The 21,933-nt window shown below is 44.0% G+C and overlaps 1 protein-coding gene across 3 annotated transcripts in view; it reads left to right on the forward strand.

The window, feature by feature from the left end:
• The first annotated feature begins 5,881 nt into the window (after nucleotides 1-5,881).
• DEDD (death effector domain containing) overlaps nucleotides 5,882-21,933 on the forward strand; it is a 45,777-nt gene continuing 29,725 nt past the window's right edge. The window contains exons 1-2 of one of the 3 annotated variants that reach the window (XM_054010798.1): nucleotides 5,882-6,064; nucleotides 7,696-7,758. The gene's annotated coding sequence lies outside the window, so the exon portion shown is untranslated. Of the gene's footprint in view, nucleotides 6,065-6,425; nucleotides 7,759-21,933 lie in introns of those variants that run through there. The other 2 variants (XM_054010799.1, XM_054010797.1) reach the window with 2 other exon arrangements.

Genomic DNA, 21,933 nt, shown 5'->3' on the forward strand with positions numbered 1-21,933 from the left:
ATGCAAAATCAGGTTCTTTTGAACAGCAGTGTCTGTCAGTGCTGGGCACGCCCCCTATGCCTCCCCCGTTCCTGTGGAGGTGTGACACACCTGGAGTACAATCCAGACCAATGAGGAGCTGTGTCAGCCTGGGGTGTCCTTTACACTGCTTTGTTGCTGTAACCTCCAGGCTGGACTGCTCACAAAACAGCCTCCAGCATGCAAGTCACTCCCAGCTATGTCTGTGTGCTCTTACCAGCCTTGGTTATACTGCAGAGTGACCCCAACTCACTCCCAGTCTTAGATTTCCCCCCAGAAATATATGTCCTGTACTGCCCAGCCCTCTCCAGGACAATACAAGTTTATATAAAGTCAGTTATTGCTTTAATAGCAAATATGCACATAACTTGTCACCCCAAATGGACTTTCTCAGACACAATTTAAACACACTGGATTAGATAAAACAATACAACAAATTGCTTAGCTACAAAGACAGAGATTTTAAGTGAGTACAAGCAATGAGGAATCAGTCAGAAATGGTTACAAAAAATAAAGATAAGAGGTTTACTAACATCTAACTTAACAAACTATATCAGATTAGCTCAGTGGTTTTGAGCATTGGCCTGCTAAACCCAGGGTTGTGAGTTCAATCCTTGAGGGGGCCACTTAGGAATCTGGGGCAAAATCAGTACTTGGTCCTGCTAGTGAAGGCAGGGGGCTGGACTTGATGACCTTAAAGGTCCCTTCTATCTCTAGGAGATAGGATATCTCCATTAATTAACATTTCTCACCACATGCTTTCAGCAGTTTTACTGGCCAAACTATAGGTCAGGACCCCTTTCCCAGAGTTCAACGAATGCTTCTTTTGTTGCTTCAGATGCAGTGAATGCGATGGACAGGAGGGAGAGGAGTCCCTCTGGGTGTTTGTCCCTCCTTTTTATAATTTCAGTCCCTCTCTTGAAAAACATTTCCAGCTAGGCACTAGGGGACAAAGAGTCTGTGTGGAAGGATGTTCCCTGCTGCTTTTGTTCTCACCTGTTTGAGCTTTCTTTGTTTCCCTTCCCGCTTGATGACTCTGTTTACTGCATAAATGTAAATTAAGCAGAGCACACATTCCTTTGTTTAGGATAGACTTGTTTGCCAACCTCATTTTAGGCAGGGTTGTGGGGTTTGGAACATGTGTTAACAACACCATACAGCGGTATTTTATAACTTTACATACAATGTTGCCACATGTGTTTTACCAGGACAATAATAATCAGCAGATTATGAGTTTTCAAATGATACCTCACAAGGCATACTTTATACAAAAATTATCACAACAGTGTGTAGGGTGTGAACACAAGGGTAACATCATGTCACAATCCCCTTGGTCATTCCCCATTCCCTACCTCCCTCCCTTTCTGGTTCCCAACATCTATTCCCTTGGGGATCCTCATGAACCTGCTCTCTCTCCTCCTCCCCACCTTTCATCTCTTCCTGGTCCTTCAACAATAACTACCCCCAGCACCCAGCTCTATTCCCCCCATCACTCCATCCCATTTTATTATTGTGCATGGACTAGACCCCAAATGGAAACGCATCTCCACTTTCTCCTCCATGTGGCGTCTCTGATTCTTCCTAAGTGTTGAGTTGCTTTTCCCCTTGGCAGCAGTTTGACAGGGTTTCTCTCCAGGTGGGATTCCCTCATGTGCATAACTAAGAACATAAGAACGGCCATACTGGGTCAGCCCAAAGGTCCATCTAGCCCCGTATCCTGTCTTCCAACAGTGGCCAATGCCAGGTGCCCCAGAGGGAATGAACAGAACAGGTAATCATCAAGTGATCCAATGAGCACTAAGTTCCACTTTACTTTTCCTACAGTATGTGCACTGAAGGCACTTCTCTCCCATGTGGACTCCCCAGCCCCACCTCTGCCTGGGTCCCTGCTCCAGATTTAAAGAAACAGTACATGTGTCCATCTCTCTCTCAACCCGCGAAGGCCCAGATGCAGAGTTTAACGTGCGACAAAGACCCAAAATGAGGGACACAAAAACTGTTCTTGCAGGAAACATAATATGATTTGGGATCCATTTCTTTAGTGTAAATGAAATGCTCCCAAACTTCATGAACACCAAGTGCCTTCCAGAACGTTGAGTCCAGCTACACTCAACCCTTGGAAACCAAGAACTGATGTAAATAACTTCAGTGTTAAAGGTGAGAGAACAACAGCTCTGTGCGGAACGGAGGTAACTGGGGGACAAAAACGAGTGACTTTCTCCCAAATGAGGTGGGCTCGAGAGGTCTGTCCTTATCTTCAAATCTTCCCTCCCTCATTCTGCCCCCATAAATGTTGATAAATATTTACAGATCAGTGAAAGGCTTCCTCTCACTCTGATCTCCTCAGCTCAGGGCTTGGAGGAGGGCTTGTCCAGCTGATTCACTGGGATTGTCAAATCCAATAGGGGTAGGTTCCTCTCAGACCCTTCTCAAGAGGATCTTCTCCCTTTATATGGACAGTCCTGTGCGTAACAGAGCTACAGGGATCACAGAGCAATTCAGTTCAGTTGGGCTTGGAACACCCGGAAGAGGTTACTCGTTCTTTCCATCCTGTACCAAGCACCTTGCTTGGTCTTAGCAATGATCTCAGAGTGCAGAGATGTCCACTGGATAACAGCTCACACCTCTAGAGGGCAGGGCAGGGCTACTATCGCTATTGCACAGAGGGGGAACCAAGGCACAGAGAGGCAAGGGATTGGCCCAGGGCAGTGTGTGGCAGAGCAGGGAGTTGTTACTCGTGTTCAGTATTGTTTCTCATTCAGATTTATAAGGACTGGGTCTCCTGAGGGAGTTTAAGGGAGAGGAAGGATCAGGGTCTTGCTGCCCCCAAGCAAAACAAAAACAAACCCTCTGAGAGCGCAAGTGCCGAAGCAAAACAAAAACAAAAAAAATCTCTCTCCTGGAATTGTGCCGCCCCAAGCATGTGCTTGGTTTGCTGGTGGCTAGAGCCGGTCCTGGGAAGGATGGTCCAGTGCTTAGAACATTAGCCTAGGACTTGGGCAAGACAATTCCCTGCAATGTCAGATTCTCTGTGTGACCTTGTATAACCCACACAGCTTCTGGGTGTGATGTTCTGTCCCATCTAGTGGTACTGAGACAACTTAGAGAGAGAGAGAAAATTAGTTTGTTCTACAACCCTAGCTAATAGTCAGTTGGCTTATAGCTCATGCAGTAGAGGCTCATGAACTAAGCTCTAGAGGCCCCAGATTCAATCCTGCTTGGTATAAGTCACTTAGCCTCTCTGTGCCTCAGTTTCCCCTCTGTAACATGGGGAGAACAGCATGGCCCTGTTCCTGTTCCACAGGAGTGTTGTGAGGCTAAACACATTAAAGCAGTGGTAGTCAATTATTTTTTGTCCAGGTGCAAATTTCTTGGTCAAAGGTATAGTCAAGGTCCAGTCTCCAGAGAAAATAATAATTAAAAACAAACCCAATGATAATGATAGTAAGTACATGAAAAGATTTTGGGGTCCATTCAAAAGCATCTGGCGGTCCAGATTTGGCCCATGGTCCGGCGATTGACTACCCCTGCATTAAAGGTTGTGAGGTGCTCAGATAGAATGGGAAGGTGGTGTGTATCATATTGGTAGACAGCTTTGGGCTGCATTTTAGCAGTTCCAGAAGACCTGATTTGGTGTTTCTCAACCTCATGCCATTTAAAGGAGAGGCACATAGGGCAAAAATGTACCTGTCAGAGTTAGCATATTTGTTTTGAGTTGTCACTCCACCCATACATAAGTAGCTGAGCTGGGGTTAGTGCTGGATTGACATCAGGGATAACATGGGGTCTTTTTGTCATAGAATCCTCTTAGCAAACTGGTCTGATCTTTCCACCACCCTTCCAGTAGGTAGTGGGGACTGGAAGAAATATGTCTTAAGTCATTCTGTAGCCTCAACACTTGGAGTTTGGAGCTAGTAATCCGTGGACAATAGCTACTTCTTCTAGAATGCCAGAATGAGGCTTTTAATTTTTCTCTGCCCTGCTGAGTTATAGGGCTAGTGGAAAGCAGAATTTCTCCAGCTGATTATTAATATATTACAGGAGCATCTGAAGAGTCCAAGCAAATCAGGGCCCCATTATGTTACGTGCTGTACAATCATATGGTGAGAGGCAGCCTCAGACTCAAGGAGCTGACTAGCTAAATAGACAAGACAGATAAAGAGTGGAAGGTGAAACAGAGTCACAGAGCAGGGAAGTTATTTGCCTAAATACCAGTAGTTTCCAGAGAGGCATGTCCCTTTGTCTGACAACCACTGCCGTTTATACAATACAATACACAACACATACAAGCAGCTTCTAAGCACCTTTCTTTGTAGCTGCCTCATCCCTATAAACCAGAGGAACCTTTTTTCCCAGCATGCTTTTCTAGGAGCTAGCCCTTTAAATTTGACAGAGCCAAATGCCAGCAGCCCTAAAATGGTGATTTGCCACTGCACCGGGTTGCTGCTGCTGCTTCTTCTTCTTCCTCCTTTCCAATTGGTACGTATTAACCCTGGTTATGTTTTCCTTATTTCTGAGGTGAGGACACATTCTCACAGTAGATTCATGACAATTCAGACCTTAAGGCCCTGATCCTGCTAGAATTGACTAGTACAAACTTAGACCCAGCTGGAGTCACATGTATGGAGCTGGATCTCTTATAAACAACTAATGTTTGACCACAATATTTAAATATGCACTTAAAAAGAAATACATATGGATCTACATAATAATTCTTAGCTCTTCTCTAGCACTCCTCAACTGTAGATCTCAAAGTGCTTTCAAAAGAAAATTAATGTAAATGTTATTTATCATCTACCTAGGGCCTGATCCTACAAAAACTTAACTATAGATTATAGACTCATAGAAATAAAGGGCTAGAAGGGTCCTCAAGTCCACCTCCCTGTGCTGCGGCGGGACATAGTAAACCTCGGACCTTCCCTGACAGGGGTTTGTCCAACCTGTAAGGGATGGTTTAGGTTTAGTTGATCGTGAGGACTGCTCGCAGTACCTAATGACAATAATGCCTAGTGCTTATATAGCTTAGCTAAATTATATAGTTTAGTTAAACTTGTGTCTTTGCAGGATTAGAGAATTAGATTGTGAGCTCTTTAAGGCAAGGATCATCTTGTCTATATCAGTTTGACTATGAGTGTAATGCATTGGGACCCTGAACCCTGCTTGGGGCCACCAGACACTCCCAGAATAGAAATAAAGAATAATAAATATCCCCATTTTACAGATGGGGAAACTGAGGTACAGAGGAAATGACATGCCCAAGATCAATGGCTGAGCCAGGAATAGACTCCAGGTCTCCTCACTCCCAGATCACCCATCAGCCCTCTTTATAAACAGCAATTAATAACAATATTCCTAATGGTAATACAGGCAATAGCAAGAGAGAAAACATGCATCAAGCAAACCAATGCATTAAAACAGCATATTTTTGTGCATGGCTTTTCTTGGCCCGGTTTTTACTGGTGTTCGGCACTACGCAGGTTTTATTTAGATACTAATAAATACAAGGGAACGCTCATCCTTTGCTTCAACAGCGGACCCTACTTTCCCACGTGCCCATTTGCCCATAACAAAGATGGTAGCACTCTCCCATTCTCTTCAGTAGCTGTGAAGTCAGATCCCGGATGTGCCTGCCCGTCTACCCTCTACAAACATGGCAGCCTCCTCCCCATTCTTCCCAATGGTATTGAAGCCACCCATGAATAACCCGGATGGAGCCGCCAGCCTGCCCTCCACAAAAATGGCGGCCATGCCCCGTTCCTTCCTATGGCGGTGAAGGAAGGCGGCGGGACCCCGGATGTAGGCAGCCCCTCCTCCGCCCCCCCGCCCACTCGGGAGGAGGTGCCGGTTACCCGGATGTTGCTCCTGCTCTAGCGGCAGCGGCCGCCTCCCTCGGACGGGGAGAGAAGCTGACGGATCCAATATGGCCGCCCTGATCCTGAGGAGAGAGTGAGAGGCCTAGGAGCCCGGGGCAGCCCCCCAGCCCGGCAGCAGCAGCCGCCCCTGGGGGCGGGGAGAGGAGGAGCGGGGGGAACCAGCCCCTGCAAAGGTCCAAGCTCCCCCCAGCTCCTGCCACCCCCCCGGTCCCTGGGTGTCCTGGTCTCTGGGGGGAGGGGCAGCCTCTAGCTGATCGGGGGGGGGGGGGAGCACTTGCCATAGGTCCCCTGTGCCAGCTCCCACTGAGCCCCACCTCCTGGGGTCCGGGGGGGGTGGGGAAGAGAGGGTAGAGAGCAGGCAGCTAGGAGGGTCCCTGGGTTGATCATTGCTGGGGAGGAGCGAGCCATTCATTTCTAGCTTCCCATCAGCCCTCTTTCCCTGGGATCTTTATTTTTGTTGGGGGGTGGGAAGGGGGCAATAGAGGTGGAGAGAGAAGCGTGACAGGCAGGTGGGGAGTCTCAGGGTGGCTTTTTCAGAGGGGGGGGGGGAGAGATAAGCCAGTTAAAAACATACACATTTTCCAGCTTCTAATAAACCCAGTTTTCCGGATTTATTTTGTACTTGGGGGGCAGGATTAAATGTGTATATTGACGTGTGGGAGAGGAGGGGGTCGTCTCTGGGGGAGAGAGTTGCAGGAAATTAAAACAAGACACTTTAAAAAGCCTTTTCTCAGCTTCATAGTAAACCAAATTTCCCTGGCCTAGGAAGGGAGAGGAAAGGGGGTCAGGGACAGGAAAACAGGGCTAGAACTGCATATTGAAATGTGGGAACTGCTAAGTAGTTATAGCAAATATTAATTAATAAAAAGGGAGGAAAGACGCAATCACAGGCAAAAAGCAAGCTGTGTGATGACATTAAGCATCTTCAGATAACCCTATTTTCTCGGGTTAGTTATATTTTGGGAGCTTATTCTTAATTTCTGGGGGAGTCAGATTTTTAATTTTTTAATATTTAAAAAGAATGTAGGAAGATACAGCTGTGCAGCGTGGGGAAGAGCCTTAAAGTTGAACAGCTGTGTGGCAAGCCAGTTTTCTGAAAATTTAACACCCAATTTCTAAATCTCCTGCTTTTGGAGAGGGATCTGTTCTTTGGGGTAAAGTAGTATTACGAGAAGAGTGTGTGTGTATTGGGGGGAAGACAAGCGCTAAAAGTAACCATCACAATTAAAAATAAAGAAGAAAGTACAGGTTGAATTTTCAAGTATTTTGCAGATTCCAATGACTTTTTCTTGGTTATTGTGGTAGAGTCTCTAACTTAAATTTCCCAGACATTTAGTTAGTTATAATAAAATTAAAACAAAATAAATTGGGAGCAGAGGAAAGTAGACAAAACCTCCTTTTTAAAAAGAGATCCACTCTGTATTTGCAAAAGTGGCAAAGGAGCTACTAATAATAAGGAAACAGAGTAGCGTCAAAGCTTTAGAAAAATGATGTTTTTAAAAGAAATGACCTAGAGGGTGCAGGATAGATTTTTGGATCTTCCCTTCCTCCCCTTCCTTTTCTCGGTGGGGTGAGGTAGATGGAGAGATTTTTGGCATTGGAGTTATTAGGAAAATTCTTTAGGCGTCTGCCTTCTTTAATATCACATCTGATGATCTAACTTTAGAAGTTAGGCTTCCCTGACACGAGAGCCATATTGTAAAATCATTCACAAAGAGTTGAAGCTGTTCTGTTGGGTTTTTTGTTTATTTAAAAAGTAAAGTAAAAGGGAGGAATAGAAGACTCTCTAAAAATTCTTGTTCAGCCCCGTGTTCGAATCAGTGCAGTAGAGCGGATATAAACAAGACAAGAAGAGCTTCAAATTAAGGTTGGTCTCTGTTTTGTCTGTATTTATATATCATTTTATAATATGCTAGTGATTCATCCACTTCAGTTTATCTTCATGGGAGGTTCTTTTATACCATAAGTGGAGATATTGTGCCTTGTGCTGGCTTCTGTTGTGTGAACTGACTTAGCCTCCAACTGCCTAGCTGATGTGTAAAAGTTTCTCTCACTGTGTGAGCCTTAAAACCTTCATTTAAAACTGAACATGTGATTTGAGGGAGGGGGGCGAGTATGGTTCTCAATTCAAGACATGTATCAGAGGGGTAGCCGTGTTAGTCTGAATCTGTAAAAAGCAACAGAGGTTCCTGTGGCACCTTAGAGACTAACAGAAGTATTGGGAGCATAAGCTTTCGTGGGTAAGAACCTCACTTCTTCAGATGCAAGTAATGGAAATTCAAGACATGATACTAATTGCTAGGTCTGAGTCCGGTTGCCCTTGGTTTATCTTCTTGCCAGCCTTCTAGAATCATAGAATACAGGAGAATGCTAGAAATTCCATGACTTGAAACATTTAAAACTAGACTGGATAGTGCTCTAAATGAGCATTTCCCAAAGTGCACTGTTACGCCTCCCTGGGCTTGTCTGATGCTGTGTGCACATATGAAGACGTATACCTTAAGGTGGGTAGGCCTTTAACAACACATGGCAGGGTTCTATGATTAGTTTCATTTTCTTGATGGTGGGATTCAGCTTCCAAAAGTTTGAGAAACGCTGCTCTAGACAAATATATAGCAGAGAATTCTCTCCTGGAGATGAATGGGAAGGGAGAGTGGATGAGAACAGACATCTCTGACCTCTTTGCTTATATAAACCGGTTTTTGGATAGGTTGGCTAAACGTGAGAAGTTTTCCCAGTGTGGTCCAGGTGATAAAGCACTGGGCTGGGAGTCAGGAGACATGGGTCAAATTCCTGGCTCTGACACTGACCTGCCGTGTGACTCTGGGCAAGCTGCTTCACCTTTCTGTGCCTTAGGTTCCCGATCTGTAAAATGGAGATAATGATACTGACCAAGTTCAGAACACTTATTTTTCAGAAGAAACTCTGGATTCTTAGTTGAACTTTCATCTAGCCTTAGACTTGGGTTCCAGACCTGATTTGAGCATGACATTTGGCTAGATCCAGCTTTGAAGCCCACTCATTTAAACTAGCGTACTTGGTTAGTTCTGCTGTTTCTGGCTCCTCAGGCCCTGCCTACGCTATAACTTTTAACTGAGTTTGTAACTAGTCGTCTGTTTGGCTGTAAACATAGCTTGTGTCCATGCCAAACATGGTTATATTACAGTCAATAACTCTGGTAGCTGTTAACGCCCTTGCCAGCAGCCTGGGCTACTGCATGGCTGTTTTTCTCTAACTGTTCTGACAAACTTAATTTGTTTTGTAAATGGATTCCCTCACTGTGCCTGTGCATCTGAGTTGGCTGGTCTTACTTCCTACCACTCAGAAAACTGGGAGGATATCTGAGTGCATATCTGTATGTCTTACTCCTCTATGTGTGTGTCCTCTTGGCACTCCATCCATTGCTAAGGCATTATAGGAGAGCACTTGGATACTGTGCTGATTAGTGATATAAATACCTGAAAAGATAACTGCCTAGTTTCCCCAGGATGCACGGATACAAACACTGGTAGGCAGCATGGTAGCATGGATGTGCAAACAGGATGGATATGTGGTTGTGCTGTGGGGAAAAAAGCCTGTTGCGTAGCCGCAACCATTTTAGTTAGATAAGGGTGTCCATGACCAGGATACAAAACCATGGCTGTCGTTATAGTGTAGACAATATTCTAAGCTATTTGGCATTGGAGTCAGCCATGGAATGGGCTTGTCCTATTGAAAGCCGTCTCTGCACTGACGAAGAAACGGTTGAAAGGACTAATTTAAAACCTGGGTCACCCCAACAGGGTTACAATCAGTTTGTCTAACAGTGTAAACCACGTTTAAAAGCTTTGGCTATACTAGTTCCTTCTCGAAGAGCCCTTCTCTAACCCCTGTCTAGGCTATAGATTGAGCCATGTTGATTATAACAGGTTATTGACACACTCATGACCTGGTAAACATTCCCAGCTATATTAGAAAACTTGTAACAGTATTTGGCAGGTGTATAGCACAAGTGCACCAGGCTTTTTAATAACTAGTCACTGAGCAGGGGTAGCCGATGTCAGATGCCCATGTCCTATCTGCAATACAGCTTAGAACCCCAGTAATACAGTTTCAGCTGTTAGCTGGGTAACACACATACTGAAAACTGTTACATGTTTTTCTTGTGTGGATTGGGCTCGATCCAGTCCAATGCAACCACTCAGTGGCATTTCTGCCAACGTACAGAAATCTCCATAGTGTATCAGATCAATGGTTCCTGCGGTCCAGGGTCCTGTCTCTGGCAGCGACGAATACCAGTTGCAGAGGAAGGTGCAAGAAACTCCATAGTAGACAGTTGTGGAATCCGATGAAGTGGGCTGTAGTCCACGAAAGCTTATGCTCTAATAAATTTGTTAGTCTCTAAGGTGCCACAAGTACTCCTGTTCTTTTTGCGGATACAGACTAACACTGCTGCTACCCTGAAACAGGTTTCTTTGAAACTCCCATTAGTGATTGGCTTATGCCCTGAAGCAAGAGTGTTTATACCCCTGATATTTAAAAATAATCCTATCTCATGTGCCTGATCTTGTTATCTGTATACACGTCTGATTCTTTATTGAATTTTTGTGTCAGTTGTATTTGCTTGTTCATACGTACCATGCTTCACAGTTACATTTGTTTGCATTCTGGCAAAAATCAGGCAGTTCTCCCATCTTCCCTCCCCTGATGCCATAGGTAGAGGATTGTGGGTGTCTTTCAGATGATGTAGTTCACATTGGGGTATCCGGTGCTCAGAAGCCTGGGAATTAAGAAGACTTGCTAACCTTGTTATACATGCATAGGGGGGAGGGTTATATATGCACCAGGGTTGTGAGTTCAGTCCTTGAGGGGGCCACTTAGGGATCTGGGACAAAATCAGTACTTGGTCCTGCTAGTGAAGGCAGGGGGCTGGACTTGATGACCTTTCAAGGTCCCTTCCAGTTCTAGGAGATGAGATATTAATTTAATTTAATGCATTTAAGTATTCCAGTCTACGCAGCAGCAGAACTATCCAAGAACCTGATTGCAGGCCTGACAATCATGTTGTTTATCTCATGTGCAGGGTTGAAACATTATGCCACATGCACAGTTAGGAGCCATGTGTTAAATATGTTTAAGCTTGGCAGGATTCAATTTAAATAATTAGTTGTTGGTAAATGTCAATTTCACCTGACACACAGAAATCGATGAAAAAAATCCATCAATAACAGCTAGCAAGCATGGCCTCCACAACACCTCAGTGTCCCTGGCCCGGGGCTATGCAGAGAGCCCTCTGCAGTCCCCTGTCTTGGCTCTGGCAGCTCGCTCACTCATGGCTGGGAGCCTGGGGCATATTCAGCAGTAGGGTGGTCTCTCCAGTGGCTGGGAGCTTGTCCTTCTCTTCATGAGCCTGGCCTGGGGTCACTGCTCCACAGACTTTCCTGTGCCTGGGTGTCTCTGGCCTTGCTGTCAGCACTGAGAGCTCTCTGCTGTCCATGCTGCACTAATCCAACCCCCCCTTCATTTCCTGCCACTGCAAAAATTAAAATGATTAAAAATGGAACAAATTCTTACAAATAAAAACAATTGTCTAGCCTCACAAATAAAGAACAATATTAATTGTCAAAATTACAAAAAGAATCAGATTTTTGTCAAGCCTAAATATGTTGTATATAGGCACTCTAAGGCTCTAGTGTGATTTAAAAAACAAAACAAGCTATGCTATTTTTTCCTGCATTATGATCTGTATAGAAGGCCTGAAGTTAGCCCCTCCTCCACCCCCCCCACCCCCTCAAAAAAAAGTTCTGCTTTAGAAAGACTGGGAATGTTAACTGTACAGTCTCTTTATTTGCACTGGCTCTCAGTGATGCTGGATGGGAAGGGGCCAGAGACACAAAAATTGGGTCACTGGTCAACAGCTCACAAACCCAGACAAATAAGGGGTGTCATTCCCATGCCATAAATCCGCTTTCAAGCGGAGCACTGGAAAGACCTGCTGATTCGTAATATGGAATCAAGAGGAGGAGGATTCTTGGTGCTGGAGCTTATGGAACTTAGATACAAACAAAAAATATGGTATTGGTCCCTTTGAGTAAAGAATTAGGGAGCTTATGGTGGTTGTGATGGTCTGGGAACTTTAAGAAAAAAAGAATCCTCGAGGAAAGAGGCATTTTTAGTATTGTAAGAATAAATAATTGCTTCTGTCCCTCTAGAATTTTGTACTCCTATAGTTAATTGAATGTAAAAGAGAAAGGGCATCTCTTTTTAAAAAGACACTGTCAATTTAATCAAATTTTCAAACAGGGGTTTGGCTTTTTTCATGTTCTCTTGTTTCAAGTAATATGTAAGGGCAAAACAGTTTTGCCAAACCTTAAGTATGTGAGTATCTGTTTGGACATACGACTTCAACAGGACTATTCACATGCTTAAGTTTTTGCAGGATCAGGACCGTAAACCCTAATTCTGCAAAGACTTTACCACTTGCTTAACCTCATGCACTGGGAGTAGTTTCACTGAAGATTAGTGGAACTGTTTGCAATGTGTACAGTAAAACATGTGCATAAGTCTGAAGGCTTGAGACCTAAGATTGCTATCACTGAAAGGGAAAGGGATAGGGATGGGGTGGGTGGGGTGTCTATATAGCAGTACTTCGGCTAGTGTTAGTTGAAGTATTTCCCCTGTATAGTGGGCTTCCTCTGGTTTTGTGAGTCTTTCACTCTACAATCGATGGAGAAAGCTGCTATTTTTTTTTTAAACACATTAAGTGTGATTGTAAAACTACAAGAATAGGCAGGGGTGACTCAGGACTGGTGGAGGAGCTGAAACTATTTAAACTTTGATTAGATATCAAAGTTGATGGTGGCCCTAGTAAATCCTTGAATTATGAAAACAAGACTTAAAAAATACAATTTACTCTGCAAGAGGTAGAGTTAAGGTTGACTTTGGAACATTAACCTTGCATTTTCTGAGTTTTATGCAAAATCTCAACCTAAGGTTTGCACGTGTATAGCTTTTACTATATTGTATGCGTGCAATTTTTATGCATAAAGGATAGTGTAGATCTGTTACTCCATGGAATAATTTTTTGGCCATTGTCTTAATTTTAAAAAAGTGAGTGTTTTGAGAAAACACCCCAGGAATGTATGTTTGGTAATAATCTTGTATCCCAATGCTATTTGAGTTGATCTGTTGTAGAACATATGGCACTTAGGTAGATTTTTTTTTTTTTTTTTTTTTTTGCTGTTCAAGTTAAACTTATTGTACCTATATCTTTCTGAGTAGTGTGAAACAAAACAAATAACAACCCCCCCCCCCCAAACTCCTTCATTTGAATAGGGGTGTGTATGTGTGTGTGTGTGGGGGGGAGATAAACGTTTGTGTACTGGCTATTAAACTCCGTAATAGCTAGCCAGGCTGCAATGCTAGAGTGATCAGGTACTTTATGCTGAGTGTGCAGGGGCAGTGGTATCTTTGTAGCCATGCCATAACAGGCTTGTCTTACTCGGTTACAACGAACGCAGTTGAATTGTACCTGTACCTCCGCTTTCTTCAGACTAGAGCCATGTGGCTCAGATAAATGCTTGCAAGTACACGCACCTGTGTGTGCTTGTGTCAGTGCATTCTGGGAGAACCGGGGCAGCTGTCTAGTGCCTCGGAGGGACAGAGTGTCCAGAGGATATGTGCAGGAAGTGTCAGCAGCCTGTGGACAATGTGCTCCTACAGCATGAAGAGCTGGGAGGAAGGGGGAACAGCCAAGCCAGTCGTACATGCTCACTGCCAGTGGTCTTGTGTACACTGCAAAATAAGGGCTATAAACTGTTTACAGGAAAAAGAACAGGAGTACTTGTGGCACCTTAGAGACTAACACATTTATTAGAGCATAAGCTTTCGTGGACTACAGCCCACTTCTTCGGATGGTATGCATCCGAAGAAGTGGGCTGTAGTCCACGAAAGCTTATGCTCTAATAAATGTGTTAGTCTCTAAGGTGCCACAAGTACTCCTGTTCTTTTTACGGATACAGACTAACACGGCTGCTACTCTGAAACCTGTTTACAGGAAAACAACCAAGCATGCCAACAGCATGTTAAAGGGATACCATCAACTTAAAATCACCCTTCTGTATGCAATTTTTATCCACTTTTGTTACAAGTAATAAAACAGCTAAGATCACTGAGCCTCGCTGTTTTGCTTCATGTTTTTTACAGCAGTGTTTATAGTCCGCTTCCCCTGTTTGTGTGGGTCTTTCATGCATCAGCAGGAGAGAGAGAAACATGTTTTTTTAAATTCTAAAATTGGCTGGAAGAGTTGGGACAGGTGTAAGACACGTAACTACTTTGTAATTAAATTTTTGAGCCTGGCTGCCTCTCCAGTTGACGGTGTCCCTTTAATCATGTGGGGTGTGGACACAAACAATGGAGCAGATCTTCACCTGGTTTGTATTGGCAGGAAACTATTCCAGTTTACACCAACTGAGGAGCCGGACCCACTCTCCCCTCCTCCCCCATCATGCCACTTGCTTGTTGCAAACTCGGGTTAAGAACTGTCCTGTAGACAGGGTTTTAGTATGTTTTTTTTCCCCTGTCAGTGACAGATTCTCTTTCCCATCCATACACACACCCACACCTTCAATCCCAGAGCAGCTCTAAAAGTTCAAAGGATTCTAGTCCTTTTTTTTTTTTTTTAATGCTACTTTACAACAAAACAGGTTGGGTTCTCCTGGCTGGATGACTTTGAAATTTGAGGAGAGCAGAGTGGGAGGAGAAGTGGGGTGTCTTCTATCTTGTACACAATGGAAGCCCCTGATTAAAGAAGCCAGAATACGGCAGACTTAAATGTCATTCTGGGGTATTGCAGCAATGAGAAGTTGCCTGCTTGAAGAGACTGGAGTTTTTGTGCTGAATTTTCGTTTCTGTCCAGAGTGTACAGCATAGAATTGCCTGATGCTTATTATTTTTTTTTAAACTTTGCACTTCATTTTCCAGGTGTTTGGTACTCTATACGTAATGTACACACACGCCTTAGAATTCTAGAGTAAGGGGTTGTGTTAATTTAGTTTATACCTCAAGTGTAGCTTTTATAAATCCTAATGTCCCTAGAAATGACTCATGAAAATAAAAATACTTATTTAAACGAATTGTGTGTATGCATATGTATATTTGGCATTCAAACCTTGCCCCGCAGTGTTGGATTCCCAGATTCAGCATCAGGCCTAGAGCCTGGGAACCAGGAAGTGAAACTTGAGTAGAAACAAGGTGAAACTGAAGTGCCCATAATAAACAAACAGCATAAATTGGGAAAAGCAAACTAGACTTTGAGGTTTTTTTTTTTTTTAAGTATGTTTCTAAAACATGGAAGATAAGTTTTTCTTGATCGTGCCCCTTTAACTGTGTATGGAGGGCTGAGGAGTGCAAATTATGTACAACAGGTGCTTCAGGATAGAACTTTGGTTGCACGGGCTGTTCCCATATCTAAAATGATTAGTGTTGCCACTCTAGTCTTTTTTGTGTTATTGCTGCTACTGGTGAAGTGTGGGAAGGAGGAGGAAAGTGTTACTGTATAAGCTTCCAGGCGCAGTCTAGCTAATGAATTCAGCTGAATGATACTTGGCACTAATTTGGTGTCCTCTCAAAGCATCTCACAAACACTAAGACGCACGACTGAGGAAGGCAAGTATCATTCTCCCCTTTTTGTAGCTGGAGGAAACTGAGTCACGGATTATGAGCCTACACCCACTGAAGTCAGTGGAGCAACTCCATCAGCTTCAGTTGGGTTGGGATCAGATCCTAAGTGACATGCCCAAGGTCATGAAGCGAGTGGGTGTGGATCCCTGCGGCTTGCTATCATTTCATAGACAGCCAAAGTAAAGAATATGGGATGGGGACGATATGATCCCAGCTCCTGCCAGCTGGGCACTTCTGCCTTCTGCAGGCAGGAGAGAGGGAACTACTATAGTTAAGCTACTTGGTCACGAAGAGAAGTTGTCACAAAACAAGCAAAGAACTGGCTAGCCCGAATGCAGCAGACAGAAAACTTTATACTACATCCAGCATGTGGAAAGGGTATGTACGTTAAGTAGTTCTTAAACTGCTGTAGTTAAAGCAGTACAACCTTCCTCGGTGGATGTGGTTGTATTGGTATAAAGGTGCTTATACCCATGTAGCAATCCCTGTGTGGAAAGGGGAATAAGTAATACTGGTGTAAATACCTTTATATTGATATAAGTGTGTCCACACTAGGGGATGTAGTGCTATAACTATTTTGGTTAAAAAATAATCAGACCCCTGACCAAAATGGTTACACAAGTATAAAACCTGTGTAGTCCAGGCCTAAAGGCTGGAATATATTGTTGGCGTTTAAATATAACATTGATTGCTTATTTTGAAAAATGTTTTTGGCCATTTTTGTTACAGGAATTTAAAAAAATCACCATCCATTGCAGTCTTAATATTTCACACTGTTCTAGCACCTTCTACCCAAGGATCTTAAAGCACTTTGCTGTAGCTAGTTAAACTTCATGGTGTCCTGTGAGTTATGGAAGAAGTATATAGAGATTACTTTGCCTGCTGCTGAAATGCACTCATTTCTGGGGTGGAACGTGAGCGCACTTCAGCATCCTGCATCAACAGCACACAGCACTTCAGAGCAGGAAGTGAATGAGGCTTAGCACTTACAGCTCTTATATCTTCAAAGCGCTGCACAAACATTAATTAAGCCTCACAACAGACTGTGAAGTAGGTCAATATTGTCATCTTCAGTCACTTGTCCAAGGCCAGATGTGAGTCATTGATGGAGCCAGAAATAGAACTTAAAAGATTCCTGTCTCTCCATCCATGCTTATTCCATCAGGCCATGTTACCTCTCAAAATAACGCACCTCGGCAATGCCCAGCCTTATTTTGTTGAAGCCCTCCCATACTGTGAGTTGGTAGATGGGTGCCCTCTTTCTATATCCCCTTTTTGTACCATGCCATGATTAACTTCTTGTTCGGTCCATTTTCTTTCCCTCCTTTTTTTTGCTAGTTGTCTCCATTGCCTCTCTTCTCTAAAAGGCTACGTGCTACTCAGGGTGATCGTGCAGTGACTCTTTGGGTTTGGACCTTGTTTTCTTAGCCAAGTGCCACAGGACTAGAGATTGGGGGATGGAAGGGAAGCATGATCAGGTCCTGCAGCCCTGTGTGTGAGCTGCTTCAGTGGCCAGCTGCAGTGGGGGCCACCCACCTGCAGTCAGGGGAACAGGCTGCAGTGGATGGAGGAGTGGATCCAGGGTTCTGCAGTTTTCTCTGCCTCCACTGCTCTTTCCCATGTTCTACATTAGTTGGATGTCTCTAGGCCTGCTCTCCCAGGCAAGAAAACGTTGCTGTGTCTGGCCTTGTGGTTTCAGTCCAAGTGAGGGAGACTCCATAATTAACATCCTGACTCTTGTGAAAGGACTGCTCAGAACCTTGGTTTGACAGGAGGAAATCTTGGACCCAGACTGTAAAGGGCTGGCCTGCATTCTTAGAAGGAAACAAAAGCGGTGTGACTAAATGAAGCTGCTGGATCGCCCCAAGCTGGCAAATTGAACATCTCTTGAAGTTTCACCATTTCTGGTTCCCTTTTAAAATGCTGGCTCTCTTCAGCCCACCCCTCATTTGAGAGAGGACTCTTTCCCATGACTTTTTTACTGCTTGCTTTTACATTCAGTCACAACCTCAGACACACATCTCTTGACTTAGGGTACATCTTCCCTGCAGAGCTAATTCAGGCTCTTACTTGGGTGTTTTCCCTAACCCCCCTTCTGCCCGCCCCCCCACAGCCTTCTCATGTGTGCTTGGTGCTTTCACAGCTTAGGCTGGCTGGAAGTGTAGGTTAGAATTGTGTGCTGCTTTCAATTGGGCTGATAACCTGCCCGCTTTGCAGTGAGGACGCAAGCTAAATCACTCGAGCGGTGACAGACCGCCAATGCTTTTCCGCAATTTCCCTCTGCGTGCCCAGGAGGACAGACAAGTTCACTGGGAAAGAATATAGTGGCTCTGCTTATTGCTGCACAAAGAACCCTAGGATATGCCCCTCAAAGTCCTAGTGACACACACTTGTCTACAGCCAAGCTCTAAGATACAACCGCATTTGCTCCGATCCCTCAGACAGAGACAAACACCTACAGAATCTCTTCTCAAGCGTTCTTAAAACTGCAGTACCCACCTGGTGAAGTGAAGAAACAGATTGACAGAGCCAGAAGGGTACCGAGAAATCACCTACTACAAGACAGGCCCAACAAAGAAAGTAACAGAACGCCACTAGCCCTCACCTACAGCCCCCAACTAAAACCTCTCCAGCGCATCATCAAGGATCTACAACCTATCCTGAAGGACGATCCCTCACTCTCACAGACCTTGGGAGACAGGCCAGTCCTCGCCTACAGACAGCCCCCCAACCAGAAGCAAATACTCACCAGCAACTACATGCAACACAATGAAAACACCAACCCAAGAACCAAACTCTGCTACAAAGCCCGGTGCCAACTCTGTCCACATATCTATTCAAGGGACACCATCATGGGACCTAATCACATCAGCCACACCATCCAGGGCTCGTTCACCTGCACATCTACCAATGTGGTATATGCCATCATGTGCCAGCAATGTCCCTCTGCCATGTACATTGGCCAAACCGGACAGTCTCTACTTAAAAGAATAAATGGACACAAATCTGAAATCAGGAATCATAACATTCAAAAACCAGTAGGAGAACACATCAACCTCTCTGGTCACTCAATAACAGACCTAAAAGTGGCAATTCTTCAACAAAAAACCCCTTCAAAAACAGACTCCAACGTGAAGCTGCAGAACTGGAATTAATTTGCAAACTGGATACCATCAGATTAGGCCTGAATAAAGACTGGGAGTGGTTGGGTCATTACAAAACCTAAACTTAATTTCCCCAATACTAATTTCCCCCTAATGTTACTCACACCATCTTGTCAACTGTCTGTAATGGGCCACTCTCTTACCACTTCAAAAGTTATTTTTCCTCCCTTGGTATCCTGCTGTTAATTGATTTATCTCGTTAGACTGACCTCATACTTGGTAAAGCAACCCCCATCCTTTCATACCTGCTCCTGTATTTTTCATTTCATGCATCCGATGAAGTGGGTTCTAGCCCACGAAAGCTTATGCCCAATACATTTGTTAGTCTCTAAGGTGCCACAAGGACGCCTTATTGTTTTTGCTGATACAGACTAACATGGCTACCACTCTGAAACCTGACACGTGAGTGAGTTCAGCACCAGTGAGGGTGCAGTGACTTGAGCAGGGCTTTGGTTGCTCACACCCTGACTAGGCCTGGGTGCTGATCACTGGAGTTAATTGTGCAGTGAGGACATCTGTGTAGACATTTCTGATGGTAGGGGTGTCACTGACCTTGATGGGAGAAATGGAAGACCCTACAGTTGAAGTGCAGAAATGAGTTAACTTACACGAACTTTATTTGAAGTGTGTGTGTGTACGCACACATGCACTTTTAATTGGAGCGTGAGGATTCCATAGCGGCCCTGGAAGAGATTAATTCCCAGACAGCATGAAAAGTCAGAGGGGCTCCTCTGTGGTACAAATTTTTGACAGTTAAAGCATATAAAGCTATCAGTCTCCAACTATTATGCAACTGTGCTTCAGCATGGTCATTTTCTTGCTGGAGGTGGGCCCTGAAAGACAGGAGCAGGATAAATAAATAAATGTAATTAATTAATTCATGGAGATATCCTATCTCCTAGAACTGGAAGGGACCTTGAAAAGTCATCGAGGTGGAAGAAGGCGGAGAGGGGATGGGGAGGAGGTCTTTTTTCTAAGATTTTAATTGGCAACCTATATATCAGGGGTGGGCAACCTTTCAGAAGTGGTGTGCCGAATCTTCATTTATTCACTCTAATTTAAGGTTTCACGTATCAGTAATACATTTTAACGTTTTTAGAAGGTCTCTTTCTATAAGTCTATAATATATAACTAAACAATTGTTGTATGTAAAGTAAATAAGGTTTTTAAAATGTTTAAGAAGCTTCATTTAAAATTAAATTAAAATGCAGAGGCCCCCCCCCACCCCCCCGGTCTGGTGGCCAGGACCCGGGCCGTGTGAGTGCGACTGAAAATCAGCTCGCGTGCCACCTTCAGCACGCATGCCATAGGTTGCCTACCCCTGCTACATATACTTCCTTGGTTGGGACTTTGAAACAACTTTTTCTCCATTGTTTGATCTTTACTTTTAACAGTTGCTACATCTAAGTCCAGTGTGTACCTTGTAAAAGCACAGCTCCTTCAGGAGAAGCTGTGTTTCAAAAGATCTAAGTAGGGCTTCTGATTTTAGATTTTAACCAGTAAAATACCCCTCCCCGCCACATACACGCAAGTGCAGTATTTATCCACTAAACACCAGAAATGGTTACTCAATTCATGTTGACTTCATCTCTTTCCTAGTGCAGTTTGTTTATATATGTGATGTTCTGCTCCTTGGCTTATATCTAAGGGGTTGTCTACACAGAGCAGTAATGCAGACTACGGGGATGTGATTTCTAAAGTGCACTAAGGTGTTCCACGTGAATTGGTCTGTATAGGCCCTACTGTTGCACTCTCGTAACATAGTGCTGTTTGAAACAGGACTACGCGTATACACAAAGAGAGATCCCCGAAACCCACTGATTTTTCGATAGCTACAGGGAACTCAAAAATTAGTGTTAAAAAAAAAAAAACAAAAAAAACCCCCCCAAATTAATTTAATAAACTCCGAAACCCAGAAGCCTTTGATAAAAGCCTTTTTAACATCTTTAAAATGTTCCCCTGTCAGTTTCTTACAGCATTATTTGTGTTCCCACAGTGTGCTTTGTGCTGTGAAGTGCCTGCTTCCAATCTAGTGCAGTCTGTTAAAACAGTTCAGACATATGCAGGTTCCCCCCCCCCCCCCCCACAAATGTAGCTTAGCAACTATTGAGGACGACGATCTCTGAAAGGAGGTAGGCAAAACTAAATTTTATAGATGCCTCTCCTCAGAGCCCCGGTGCAGCAGGGGGCAGAGATTGCACTGTGTGTGACCCAAAATCAGGCATGCAAAGCGTTCTCTGCCTACCCCGAGCAGTCTACCTTGCCTATAAATATCCATGCTGATGATATGCAAACTTCGTGTTCGGTGTAACAGCTATACAAAGGGAATAGTAAGTTCAGAAATTCCCAGCTGTGGCTGTCTTGGCCTGTGAGAACTTTTCAACTCCAAATTGTCCTAAAACGTACATTTGTTTAATAAAAAAAAAAACAAAAAAAACCCAACTGTTGCATTTTTTTTCTTTTTTCCCCCTAAAACAAACCTTCCCTTGTTGTGAGAACCTGGAAGTGCAGCTGATTCTAAACAAAACCATAACTGGGTTAAGATGAGAGAAATGGAAAAAAAAATAAAACGGCAGAAAGAAGGACCAGGAAACTGGGTTTTTAAAAGATTCTCAGTTTTAATAATCTAAGATGGAGTTTTAATATCAACAAGGGAACCTGTTTAAAATATGATTAAATTCAGTCCCATTCATGTACTTAAATATTGATAGGGCCTGTCTTTACAAGATCTCTTAACGCTGAACAACCTACCATGGGCAACTTTCCTTAGCTATGTTAGTGTCCAGGTATCCTCTTCTTTCATCACTTTCAGAGCATGTGTAGGTGGCTAGGGTTCAAAGCTCTAAGAATTCCCTCTTCTCTCCCCACCTGCTCCCAGATTGAGGGCTTGATACAACTCCCTTGCTGAACAAGTCAATGCCACTTTTAATCAGCTATTGGTATGAGAACACTAAAATGCAGACACCTGCCAAATCAGCTGTTCTACACTGACAGTCCCTGTCACCATGGGAGTAATGTCTGGGCATCCGATTTAGGTATCTGGCATGCCAGGTTTTTGACTGTTAGGCCAATAGTTCCTAGGCTTTTGGGGCAGTTTTATAGCAGGTGAGTGTGCGTAACTGAATGGTATATGGGTAATGTAGGCTAGTCTAGAGATTCACTGAAGCAAGGAGGGGTCATGAAAGCCAGTCTGCCTTGGCCTGTTCCCATCTCATTTT

Source organism: Malaclemys terrapin, chromosome 21 (assembly GCF_027887155.1).
Source record: "Malaclemys terrapin pileata isolate rMalTer1 chromosome 21, rMalTer1.hap1, whole genome shotgun sequence".
Taxonomy (NCBI): Eukaryota; Metazoa; Chordata; order Testudines; family Emydidae; genus Malaclemys; species Malaclemys terrapin.